The following is a 13,555-nucleotide window of genomic DNA, read 5'->3' as shown; positions in this document are numbered from 1 at the left end:
TTCCGTGTCGGGCTCATAGCCAAAAACTAGCTTTACTTTGTTGTCTGGGTCTGCTTTGCTAGAGCGTTGAAAGACTGCTCCAACGGAACTTATTGTATCGGTGGAAAGCGCGAACACAGAGTACATTCGAGTCTTAATAGCTTACATACAACTGGGCTCGTCAGGCACTCTTTTTGGCTGCAGTGGTTATTATTATATTTACATGCTTCCAGCTCCCGTTTCTGCCCATGGACAGTTCGTGCTTTTCTACTCTCCTTTTTCTCCCTCCCTCGCTCACAGACACATAACGGGTATGGCAGTCCATTCTCCCTGCAGCACAGACTACACTGCCCATGAGGCTACATTCTTTGTAACACTCTTGCCTTCATATTAAATTCTTTTTAAAAAATATTTCTTCACGTCATTATGAGACGCGAGATTGAGACACAGGCATTAGAGCCTCTTAATGCGTGTTTTGTTTGGATTTCCAATGGCGTGAAATTACCAAAAATAGAGAGGGCATAACCGAACATATCAAACAGGAAAAGACTGCAGTATAATCCCTTTATTTCAACAAAGTAACTGTATTCTGAATACCACCTTTTTAAACGGTAACTGTAATGGAATACAGTTGCTCATATTTTGTATTTTAAATACGTAACGGCGGTACATGTATTCCGTTACTCCCCAACACTGGTGGTTGATTGAACAGTGCACCAAGATGCTTTGAATTGGCAACCTAACCTGAGCATAGACTGACTATGACTCAAGGTTGGTTTCCCTAATCTAAGAATCTTGGTGAGGAGCTGAAAAGCTCATGACTGACAAGCTGACACATAGATTCTGCAGTGCAGAATCTATCTTATACTCACTTCAAATAAGTATACAGACACAGATCTAGATCCAGGAGAAAAGTGACCATCAGCCATCTCCAATACATGGATGACATCAAGCTATGTGCCTGGAGTGAGCAAACATTGACTCACTGATCCACCTCACCAGGATACATAAAGAGGATACCGAGATGTAACTCAGACTGGATAAGTGGGAATGCATAGTTATGTGCTAAACAGTAAGAATATTGCAAGACACATTTGCTTACAAGCCATCAGATAGGGATCTGAAATAGCTATAATAATTATAGCTGAACATATGATGTGATAGAGTCCACTGATGTCAAGGCATAAAACCTCTTCACAGTGCACAGAGTATCCCACTCAAGTTCCGGCACCCTGAGACTCTACAAGCAATGAAAAGAGGGATGCAAAGGATAAGTGTGTGTTACAACTACAATCAAAGATGAAGCAAGGAGAATAGGTGAACTTATGAGAAAAATGCCAGATCCCTGGATGAAGTGTTATAAGAATTACATAGCCAGCTGAAGACAGATGATAATGGAATAGAAAATATCATGGAAGATATTGGTTCTATCTGCCAGTGTTAGCAGATGGGGGAAGAGGGTGGCATCAAGAAGATCTACCAGTGGTTAAGAACAGCTTGTGTGAAGGACAACATAGAGGCTCTGACCATGGCAGCACAAGAACCAATGTACTGCAGTCTACTACAGCCCACCTGATCCAAGTTGTCGGCTTTGCAAAGATGCTTCTGACATGGGCCAGCAGGCAATGGCATGATGTAAGAGTCAAGCTTGGATTTTAAAAGTAAGAGGCAGTGGTGGTTGACAAGAAAAAGATAAAAGTTGTCCCAATTCTAGCAGATATTGTCATTAGAAAGAATGAGCGTGAGGAGCACCGCTGCATGGGATCTCTCCTGCTTCCTACTGCAGATTTAAGTTAACTGGCTGTAGGTGTCAATATGAGCGTGAATGGTTGTCTAATTCTGTGTGTTGACTCTGTAATGGACTAGTGACCTGTCCAATGTACTCCACCCTTCGCCTTATGATAGGTGGGATAATCTCCTGTCCCTGCTTCCCACCCTGAACTGAATATGTGGTTGAGGAAGCGGATGGACATATGTCACTAGCTTAGCAATAAACTTAAGGAATTGAGAATGTGATTTCTGGTAACAGTCATCTGTCTTATGTCTGTGGCATGTTTAGTGTTTTTGTGCTGGCATACACAAGTACCTTTAATAATATAGCCCATATACATCTCAAAACACATCTTTGATTGTTTAAAGGAAGGCCTTGCAGAGAGAACCCATTTGATAATTTATGTTGTATGTAGGCATACTTTTAATGAAGTAATATATCATTACTCTGTGTATGTGTAGTTCACTGGGTATATTTCATTTGTATCTATACTGAATGATATTTTTGTGTGCTGTGTTTGCATGTGCCTTTCAGTATGCACCACTGTACAGAGGGTACTGTATTTGACTGCTTTTAATGCTTTCAGGTCACAGTGCATGTGTGTACCTTTCAGGGAGTGTTTGTGTATAAGTGTGTGTGTATTTCTAAACCGCAGAGAGGCGGGTAAAGCCATAGAGGCCAGTAGTGATGAGTGATGCCAGAGGTGGTTTTCTACCAACCTCTCCGCTGGCTTGCTGGCTCTCTAATGGCCTTCTCAGTGGGCTTACTGACCGACTTGGTGGCTCTCAGTGGCTGTGTCTTCCTTATTTGGTAGTGGAAGGTGGGGGATGGCAGTGGCAGGGTGGTGGATGGGAGAGCAGTGGTACTCTGTTTACATGCAGGGGCAGAAGGTCAGAGTGCCAGAGTGCTATGGACCAAACGCAAATAACTTTAAGACAGTAAGTGAGCAGGCAAGTCATTGCTTCACGGTAGCGACTGGATGAATCAGAGCAGAGTGTGTGCGCATGCATGCACGTGTCAGAGTATTTGAGAGGGAAAGGGTGGATAAGAGTAAACACTTTAGTGAGGGAGGCCTGAGAAAAAAAGGTTTTACTACAGGTAATTTCCACTCATATGGACACACTGTTCTCTCTTTCCCCTCTCTTGCTCTCAGGCCCGGACAATTGAGAGGAGTCAGTAGAAAGGAAATTAAAGGCAACCATCCTTATAGTTTTACTCTTGTCCGCTTGACTGCTTGCATGCCTGCCTGCTTGCTTGCCTGCATTCCCTGGGCAATGTTTATGCTGTGCCCTGCCTAGGACAGAATAGATTCGCCCACACAGCACTGTGCTCTCAACCAGAACCTAAGTAGGTCTGGCAAGTCCGAGCCATAGTCCCATTCACTTGCACTCCTCTGGATTAGGCTCTATATCCTGGGGCAACAGTGCAATGACTGCATTAATAGACCTAGATAGCATCTCTCCATCCGCACCCTAAATTGTATATCCATTTTCTTTGTTTCATATCAGCAGGTTGTTTGTTCTCTTCCATCAGCTTCGTTTAAGTTTTGTTACACAGTTTGGCAAATCACGAGAGACACTTAAGTTTTGAGTGCGTATAGATTCAAAGCCACGGGGGACGTATGAAATGCTGCATAATTATGAAGCCAAACTCAGCATAACAGGTTGCCAGAACTTGTGACAGAGCTGATGATTGAGCGATGAAAGAAATTAAGCTTAACGAGTTTCAGAGAGGACCTTTATTAAAATGCACCACACTGCATAGTTTCACATCATCACTCTGAGGAGAGAATATATAGTAAAACATCCTTCATTTCCAAATACCATGAAATTACACGTGCTAGCATAATCAGATTCATTGCCTAAAAAACTCGAGGTCAATTTACATTTCTTTAAATGCCGCAACAAATAACTGGGTGTATAGCGTGCATAATTGAATGATGCTAATTCATCACTGCATTTTTTGGTCCACTCTTTATGATGTATATTAGGGTTGTTGCTAGTACAGTAATTGTGTAGTAAAAGCACTGCTGTGAAGAGGATGGTGGCAGAAGGGCACATTATCCAGCCTGTCAGACTACCAGTGCCACGCTACGGATAACACTGCTCTGAGAGAACACAGTGCCTCTTGACGCCAGCTGTAAAGATTAGCAGAGCTTTGTTTAATTGTGCCGCTAACATCCTAGGAGCCACTTAAGAGCTACTGCTCTCTTTTCCTTCGAAACTGTCTTTAAAGCTCAGCCAACAGTTGCTGTTGTCTGCTCATTCAGGTGCAAAGGCCTTATGGATTTGTCCAATTCAGGTACACTTAGAGGAGCTCACATCTCCCTCCTGCTGAGGAAGGCAACTGAATCGGCAACGCAGCCAAGCCATTACCGAAACACTTAAAACAGTGAACTGAAATAGATGTCAAAAATTAAACGAAAGACGCCGCATCCAATTTGGGCAAATAGCTGCTGTTGATCATGCAGTTTTAGCCAAAGTGGCCCCACTGGTGGCCCACAGTGCCCATCTTTGTTCAAATGAAATCAAACTGAAGTGTTTTGCAGCTGTGAAAACAAATAGCTATTTTGTCCAGTTAGATGCTTACTAGGCAAAATAAAATGGCTTTTCATTTTTAAGGCCATTTTCCCTGGAGGCTTAAAAATGAGATTTGGTTTATGAAAGACTTGAAGCACGTCAATCACTGCATTGTCCTGGTTTCTCACAGCATCATAAACCTTTCACAATTACTTTGTAAACATGTATCCAGGCCCATCGTGTGCTTATACTGTTGAAGTGTGAAACACATTATATATAGCACTAACATGACAAAAGACTAAAAGGACTGTAATCAGTAGTAAAAATAGTCTAATTTTAGTTAATAAAATCTAAAACATCTTAGTTTCATAACTGAATTTTCACTTTTGGGATTTCTCTGCAATTTAAGGTGTTATTTTTAGTTATGACAAGGGTAATAGGAAAAGTGTAGTGTCCTTGTACTCAGCAGTGTCATAACTGAAAAGCTCACAACAGTAAATGAATTGTCAAATCATTTCCAAACTGTGAACAGAGCTGCTCTCCTCTGAACATCCTATTCCCCCAAATTTATATTAGCATGGCTACCTGTCACTGCAGCTGTCCGTGGAAGAGGAGCAACTCATTCAGAAGATGATTTATTTACTCATTCAAAAAAAAAAAAAAATCACATAAGAAATATTGTATTATTTCTTTAGTGAACACTTTCCAAACATCAATACTGGAATCGACTCAGTCCTTCTGGTACCAACCAGTTCATGGGAGCAAAACAAAACATTTCAGACGGAAAGTAATGATGAGATTAGACCTGTTTTACTGGACAATGTAACAGTTGCTGATTTCTTTTCGTATTTAGCTGCTGCTTGTTTTTTTCCAGCTTTCTTTCATTGATGCTCCCAATCTTTTAAATCGATTTTAAGTAATCAATAATAATAACGCCAACACAGAAAGGTCAGCAATTTGATTGGACTTAGTTTTTGACTCATGCCTTCATTTAGCCACATAGATGCATGGTTGATGCAGGAAGCTGAAACATGAGGAAGACCATTAGATCAATGCAATTTTCAACTAACTACTAATTCACAGAGGACATGTTTTAAAATACAGTTTTTTGTTTTGCTGATTGTCAAATGGCACAGTCAGTGGATCTAACGTCGATACACACTGTTGTCGCGCTCTCAGTTTTCAGCTTGTTGAGCCCACAGTGGGGGATCCAGATGTGCCATCTTGCCTCCAGAACCTTTTCTGCAGTCGAACGAAGCAGGGCAGCGAGACTTCACTCTCATCGTGGTTTAGTATACCAAATACAGCTGTTAATGAGGCTGGTGGCCTCTGGCAGCAAGGTGACAAGAAGCAGGGGTCCCTGTGCATATGACGAGGGTTATGTCTGGGCTTGCATGTGCTCTGACACCCATTTGTTCATATTCATTCACAGTTTCTGCATGTCTTCTGCTCTGCCAGCAGCACTAATAATCAGGCGATGATATGGAAATAAGAATGTGGTGTGCAGTGTATGTAATGTCTGTGGATTCACCTACATTTGATCTATCAACTTGAAATTAAACTATTCCCTGACTGGAGCAATAGAGATGAGGGAGTTTCATAACTAAGCTGGGGGACTTTTTAAATTTTTTCCTACTGCTGCAATATTTGAATGGATAATATGAACATCTTGAGACATAGGGTGGTGGATCATGTACAGTTAGAATTCAATAAATGGTGATATTACACCCCAAGAGCAGTATGTAAAAACAGCCTAATGTTCAGCCTTTTAAAATATACTGTAACCGTTTGTAAGAAAGTCCTCTGAATTTGTTAAAATTGGGGAAAAAACGGTCTGCGGCCTGCAGCTGAGATGTGGAAAGACCGACTTATTAATGACTCTAACTACCACTTTGCTTAGTGTGCTGTTGTTGTTGTTTTTCTCAGCCACTCTGTGTATTTGCTAAATGTGCTATCACAATATTCCTAATTTCCTTCAAAGACATCTTGTAACAAGAATACAGAAAATTATGCAATTAGAATTAAATGCAGGCGTTACCTTTAATTAAAGGGGATGAAATCTATAATCACGAGGAAACTCTGTACAGTAGGAACATAAGTTTCACTGAAAAATGCATGCAGAAACCATTTCAGATGAATTCTGCAGCAAAGTGGAGCAGTGAATGAGCCTGTAAATAAACCCCATTCAGGAGGGTACATTACATGTCTAAATTGATGCGCAATAGCTTCCAGATCTGAAAGTCACCAGCGCCGTTCGCTGAATGAAAAGAACTGCAGAAGTAGAGAAGGAGCTCCTCAGTGCCAGTCTGCAGTGACAGGTAGATGATATCTCTCTCAGCCTTAGCACGGCTGTCAGCATGGATGGATGAGCTTAGCGCAGGGTGCACCCAAAGCGTGAAGAAAGATGACAGTTTATTGTGTCATTAGGACGTGGAAACAAAAACACTGGAGTTGGAGTTGAACCAAACTTCAATAAACTTGCACTTGTGCATGTGACTGCGTGCAAAATAAACGGGCAATACTGCGCCCCGATTTGCTTAATTAAACATCATTAGATATTGTATAGTTTTGATTAACTGCTTCCTTTGCTCTGCTTGGTTATCTATTAAAGACAACAAGAAAAAAATTACCTATTATCTTTTTCAATTAGGCCGTTAGGTTAATTTGCCGTAGCCTTGCTTTTTGAGTGATAATTGTTAGTTCGAAACATAGTAAACAACACGGCACCAGCAAACTAGAATGTGTATATCTGCAGTGGTTAAAAAAATGACAAGAGGGACATGAATGGGAAAAACGTATTCACGTGGGATTATGGGACACTGTGACTATCAGAGATTTGTATGCAAAAGCAGAAGAAGACAGAAAAGCAGTGAAAGGTAGGAACACGTGGATGAAGGATGTAGCAGAACAAAAAGAAAAAGGATTTAGAAAGCATGAATTTGTGCCCACCAGTGTAAAATCAGTTATTATGCAGGGTGCGAGGCAGCTTCTGGAAACATAATTGCTCCATCTAAAATGGCGGTGCACTGTGCAAAAATTTAGGGGCCCACTTACCGCTGGGTTGTTTTCAAAACCTTTTTAGCCTCATATCTTCAGCTGCTCCAGTGGCTTCTTTTTCTTCTTCTGCTTCTTACAACTCACTCGCTCGTACCTTTAAAGTAGATGGAAAGAGAGAGAGGGAAAATGACAGAGAAACATTAATGAAAGGGACTACTAAATGAACAACCTCCTCAAGTGGTGGGTGGGGGGATTCAACAAATGCTGTGATGAGTTTCTCTCGCTCTCCCTTCTTGGCCTTTTGTGACCACAGGACGGCAGTTCTCGGGCGAGGAGGAGGCTTGCTGCTGATTGCCTGAGAGCTATGGAGTGCAAATCTGCATGAAGTCCCTCCTGGCTTCTCTTGATCATTTTCTCCTTCACATCTCTAATGAGCCTGGTCCAAATCTGTGGGTGCATGCATGTGCGAATTTGATTGATACTTGTTTTGATATTCACTCGTGCACAACAGGCTACTGCATTTATGGAATAAGTTGATGGTCTTAATATGAAATGTAATTGTAGGGATTCATTCTCATTTTTGTGTGTCTGATGAACAATTTTTGTGTTTGTAATATTCGGCTACTTAAATATATATATATATATATATATATATATATATATATATATATATATATATATATATATATATATTAAATGTGCATACCGTATATTGACATGTATTTTTAGTTTTGTGCTTTTGTGAGTTTCTTTGTATTTGGAGGCCTCACTGTATGTAGCCTCACTCGATATTCAGTCTACTCTCAGCCAGGTCTGCAGCTGTGGGTAGCAATACCCATATGGAAAAGATATATATCAATCTTATAAAGTTTGTATCTGTTTTGTGTGAAACTTCTATGAAAAGCATATAAGAGTGAAAACAGACATAAGATCCCTTGAAAAATTATATGATGAAACTTGTATGTTTTGGATACTTACTAAAACAATGTATGAAAGTAATGAGAAAGTGGCCACTTTCATGAGTAAATCATGTAAGCCTTATATGATTTACTCATGAAAGTGGCCACTTTCATGAGTATTCACATATAAGTTTTTACTATTTCTTTTCCATATGGGTAAGTCCACCCTAAGGAACTTCCACTGAGCAGCTGAGGAAGGTTATCTCAAGTGAGAAGTCAGAGGAGCTCATCATTACCCCGTGGGTAGAGACTTCTTTCAGCTAACAACATGAATATCATTAAGAACAGCACGACATGGGCATGATCAATATCATGTGGATATAACAAGTCCTATGTGGACAGCTTCTCCAAATGCACTTCAGCAGTAGTTTTGTACCATGTTTATCAGTGTCACTCTCTTTGTTGGGTATAATTGATTAATAATAGCACTTTAAGGATACATTACAGATTCAATTGTGCTGTTACTTGGGTTACAAAGACAAAAACAAAAGAACAAAAAAAGGCTATTCTCTTTGCTCCCTGTCAATCAGCTGATTTCAGTGCAGGGACTAGGAAAATCTGCAGCTTTTGAGGAGTAGCGTTGCACAAAAGGACAAGAGTGTGACTGTAAAGTGCCAGTTGTGTCCAGGACAGAAGTAACTGCATTACAGTGCTAACACAGCACTGAATCTTTGCAATCAACTTTATAGACAGCATGCTAGCTCAAAGTCGGTGAAGAACCTAGAATGATTTTAAAGTTAAGTTTTATGGCGATCTCAGCCCAGCAGCCAGAGCCGGATCTTCAACAGGTAACAGTGACAAGACTCAGGATTCTCCATTTCTGCCTCTACATGTTTCTATGGAGAAATTGCAGTGGCAATCGCTTTGCTTTGTGTTCACACTTCAGCACATTTTAAACGAACGATCGTCTGTACGTTCTCATTAGGATCTCATTAGGATCGTTGTGTGGGACTGCAGACTAAAGTACATATTGTTAACTACTAATTATAGGCTAAGTTTCAGAGTAAAGTGAAATCAATGTAACAAATTATTTTCACCTGGTAGTAAATAAGTTACAATACGATTACTTATTAAAAGTAATTGTATTGGATCTGGTTGATATCATTGACTGAATGTTAATAGCAGCTACTAGAATCAGAGGTCATCTGATTATCAACTGTACTACAATATAAATATACCTGTGATCGAGGCTTGATGCTGAAATGGAACAGCACTATAAATTATATTTAGAAGTGTTAGTCCTTTGTGTAATTTACTCACTCAGAGTCCTCTCAAAACTTTCTGTTGATCTGACAACTTTGTACATTTTTTTTCAAAAGAAAGGATACCAAATTTCCACTGACTACTATTTGTCCTCATCCTGATGTTATTGACTTCTCTCCTCCTCCCCCACTGTCTCACGAACTGGGCGCTGCCTGTAGACAATCTCCAAGCATCCTCTGTGGGCTTTATTACCTTGACGGCTGACCGTCAACATGATCCTTCATTCTGACAGGCCACCGGGGTCAGGCTGGCCCTCACTGGCCAATCAGTGTCAACTAACAGGCTAGCTGCAGTAGGAGTCCCTGGTATACTAACTACAGCACAAGGGAGAGTAGAAATTGGATGTGTGTGTAAAGAAATTTTTTTTCAGATGATACTGAGAAACTGTAATGTGTTTGTGTGGCCATGCATATCAGAAAGAGTGCAAAGCGCTTCACAGAATGGGCTTGAAAACAAGTACATAGCATAGTTTTAGTGATTTTCTGGGGGCAAAAAGTCACATATACAATAAATATGGCTGTTTCCACACATGAGCATACACTCCTGTGTGTCACTTGGAAAAAAAATGTGAGGCCAAATTCTGCAATACTCCCACACGCCTGGCTGCCAAGACGAGCGCGGGGGAATTTGTTTAATGTACAGCATTTATTCACTGCACACACGCTGTTGCACTACCGCTTCCTACATTGCATGAGACACTCCCTTGACCGGGCAAGTTGCCATTAATCAGCCAGAATGAAGAGCTAGTTGTATAGCATGGGAGCTAAAATACATTCAAAGTCAACATCCAAGAAAGTGGGAATCTTGCCTACCATCTTAACAATTGCATGCTCTAAGTGAGAGCGCAACTCTCTGATTGATTCTTTTTCTTTTTTTTTTGGTTTTGTTTTTGCTACACAACATGGGTTAAGTTACGCTTTGTCCAATCATGTGGAAAGCAGCTCCGGTTTGTTTTCTCATGACCCTGCAACATATTGGCATTGAATTTAGTCACCGTGCTGAGACAGATGGCCGAGCATCATGGTGCATGGCAAATTGGGAAATGAAAACATGCATGCTCAGAAATGGGTATATGTAGTTTCTTTCCAGCAATGTGGTCACATAGGGTGCATTCAGAATAGAAGAACAAGGAACTGGGAGGCTCTAAGCATCCACATGAAAATAAAAAAAATGGCAACACAAAAAGAAGAAAAACACAAGGACGACCTACTCTTTGCAAATGTCAACAGGTATGCTTCTTGAAAAGTAAAATAAAAAAGCACACACCTCAACCAGATGATGAAATGTCAACACAATTTCTACTTCCATGTCACAAAAGTAAAGACTATATTTTTCTCTGAATGAAAAAATTATGTTGCTATGGCAGCACCTGATGTCTCTCTTTCCTCACCTTACACTCAGCCACCCACCTCCTCTGCCTCCATTGTCCTCCAGGTATTAAAAGACTAAAAATCAGATCTTCGCTGGGTAAGGAAAAGAAAACAGAAAGGAGAAGACAAATGGCGTGAAGAGAAAGAATGGCAAACGTGTGAGGGGTTAAGTTGATGTAATCAATAGAATGGTATCGGTCAAGGGAGATGAGAACGGGTGGAGAAGGGGACTAAGGTGGAGGATCAAGTCAGATAGTGAAAGGAGGAGTAAGGTGAGATCAGATGAAAAAACAAAGGGTTGAACGGAGAGAAGTCAAGGGAAATGAGGAAACTAAAAGAGCAGCTTCTATGTGACTGATTGACTGATTTGAACTTCTAGTGGTTCTCCCACAGTACACACTTCTCAAATGATATGCCACAGGTGTTTGAAATCCAACTTTAGATCTGCTCTCAGCTACTTTTCAAAAGATGTGCTGACAAAATAAGACTTTAACACACTGGAGCCTAAACTCAAGCTTTATAGAAGTGATGTGGAATTGGATATTATAAGCTTTTTCCTCCCTCAAAAGTTTGTCAAAAGATTACAGACACGGTGTCATGGTCCTGGGTCAAGCGACCCAGTATTTGAGTTCCATGTATCTTCTGTATTCATTTGCACCTAGCTTAGTTCACCTAGTTAATTTCTAGACTGCAGTTTAGTTTTGTTCCTTAGTTGTTTATGTCATCTTCCCCTGTACCAAGTCTCCCCGGTTCATGTGTCATGTCTAATCTCCATGTTTCCTGTTTTACTTTGAAAGTCTGTATTCACTGTCAGTGTATTCAGTTTCACTCCTCCTGTCCTGTCGTTAGGTTCATGTGTGTCAGCTGTGTTCCCACCCTCCGTGTTTCCATGCCCGGTCTGTTGTATTCTAAGTCATAGCCTTACCTTAGTTCATTCCCAGTTTAGGTTTCTGTTTAGTTATTGCTTTTGTGCTGCCCTTATTCTTGTTTGTTTCTCTTGTGTTACCAGCCACAATAAAAGGCTCGCCTTCTGTTAAAGCTCACTCCCGTCTGCTCACTTGTGTACGCACCTGGGTTCATTACACGCATTCTCCACTCAGTCCGTCACAGCGGACCGTGACACACGGGTGCTAATATTACAAACCTAGCTTCTGTTGTTGTTCCTATGATCATTTTATTACAATAAGACAAAATTGACAGAGAGACACAGCCAGTGGGCAGCTTCCTCTTAAAGAAAGGACTCATTTTCAAATTCCATGAGAATATTTTGTTATTTGAAACAACCAATTTTTAGTTAAAGTTCATATCCCACTTAAAAATGGATGCCCCCCCCCCCCGGATGTATTCCTTTTTGACTGATTTATGTAGACTTCTTGACCTTGCTGCAAAGATAAATTCGCTATTGTCCTCAATCCAGTTATAGTGCGTCGAATAGGTTTTTATATAGTCATAACATGTAGCTGTCAGCATGCTTGTGTTTCTGAATATGATGTCCTTGAGAAAGTCTAAGTCTGACCACTCATTAAAAGTACTGGTTAAATAGAAAAATACAGGAGAAATTATAAATCTGGGAAGCACTGCTGGATTTCAAAACCTTTCAGCAAAGTAGGCAGATACCAGCTCAAACATGCTTTGGACTCGAGCTCTGAAAAACTAACACATGAAGTTTAATAACTGCCTGCCTTCCTTATTTTATTACATCAAATTCTCTATTCTAGGATGTTAATAATGAACGACAAAGAATGAAAATGACCATGTGCTAGTGTACTGTGTCTAGGAACCCACTGGCTATCATCTGATGACTTATCCCCCAGGGTGACCAATATTTTTGTGCCAGTGGACAGCCAGGCCAAGACTTTCTGCGTTGTGCTCAAGGCATCTATAAAAATATAGATGAGGATATAAATAAAAAATAATTTTTTAGAAAGCTAAGTCTGTTTCCACCATTACCCAGTGGTTCTGACATTGCACCGTAGCAAATGTCTTTTCTATGATGGGCTGTTTATCTGCATGTGGCTAAAGCTTGCTCACTGTTGATTGGGTAATACTATTGGTGCTAAATAGGCTGTACCTTTGCATACAGGTTGCATACAGAACTGTGATGTGTCCATAATATAGTTTAAAAACCCTCTTCTCACTCATCACCACCAGAAAACTTTGAGGAAATTAGCTTGGCAGTGGTTTAAAAGTGCAATTTAATGGTTTTATTAAGGAAAATCGGTTCCCTCTAAAACACTTTGATCAGCATGTTTGTCACAGTGCCTCAAATTCAATAAAGTTTGCGAGAGGTTTCTTTCAAAACAAACAGAACACACTAAACAAGACAGATTCCCCCCGAAAGCCTCATTATTCTCCATGGCTTCTAACTAATCCTGTACCTTTGTGCTCTGTCAGAAAACCTTCTCACACTCAGACAACACAATTCTGTGATGAAACACTCCGGCTACGAGGCTACGAGCCACTCTGAGTGAAGTTTCATTAGCAGAGTCTGTTTTGAGCAGATAAGTACAACAGAGTCCAATATACTTACACGTTCACAGCAGATCCCCAGTCATAATTGCTGCCGTGTAACATGGGTTAGAAAGTCTATGAGGTGAACCGTCTTATGCACACACAGAAGTGCTCTGTGCTTCTTTGAGCTGGCAGTGCATTCATGCACTTAAATCTTCTTGTCATTTAATTTTTTTTTCTTTTTGG

The 13,555-nt window shown here is 40.5% G+C and overlaps 1 protein-coding gene across 6 annotated transcripts in view; it reads right to left on the bottom strand.

The window, feature by feature from the left end:
- The window catches only part of ptprsa (protein tyrosine phosphatase receptor type Sa), a 258,396-nt gene that overhangs the window by 181,266 nt on the left and 63,575 nt on the right, over nt 1-13,555 (bottom strand). For all 6 annotated transcript variants that reach the window (XM_085433160.1, XM_085433164.1, XM_085433163.1 and 3 more), the window contains exon 2: nt 7,324-7,420. The gene's annotated coding sequence lies outside the window, so the exon portion shown is untranslated. The remainder of the gene's footprint in view (nt 1-7,323; nt 7,421-13,555) is intronic.

Source organism: Copadichromis virginalis, linkage group LG15 (genome assembly GCF_057382275.1).
Source record: "Copadichromis virginalis isolate Kocher_CV1m ecotype Utaka linkage group LG15, C_Virginalis_male_GT1.1, whole genome shotgun sequence".
In the NCBI taxonomy this organism is placed as follows: Eukaryota; Metazoa; Chordata; class Actinopteri; order Cichliformes; family Cichlidae; genus Copadichromis; species Copadichromis virginalis.
The sequence above is the reverse complement of the archived record's forward strand: the minus strand, read 5'-3'. Positions and strand labels throughout refer to the sequence as shown.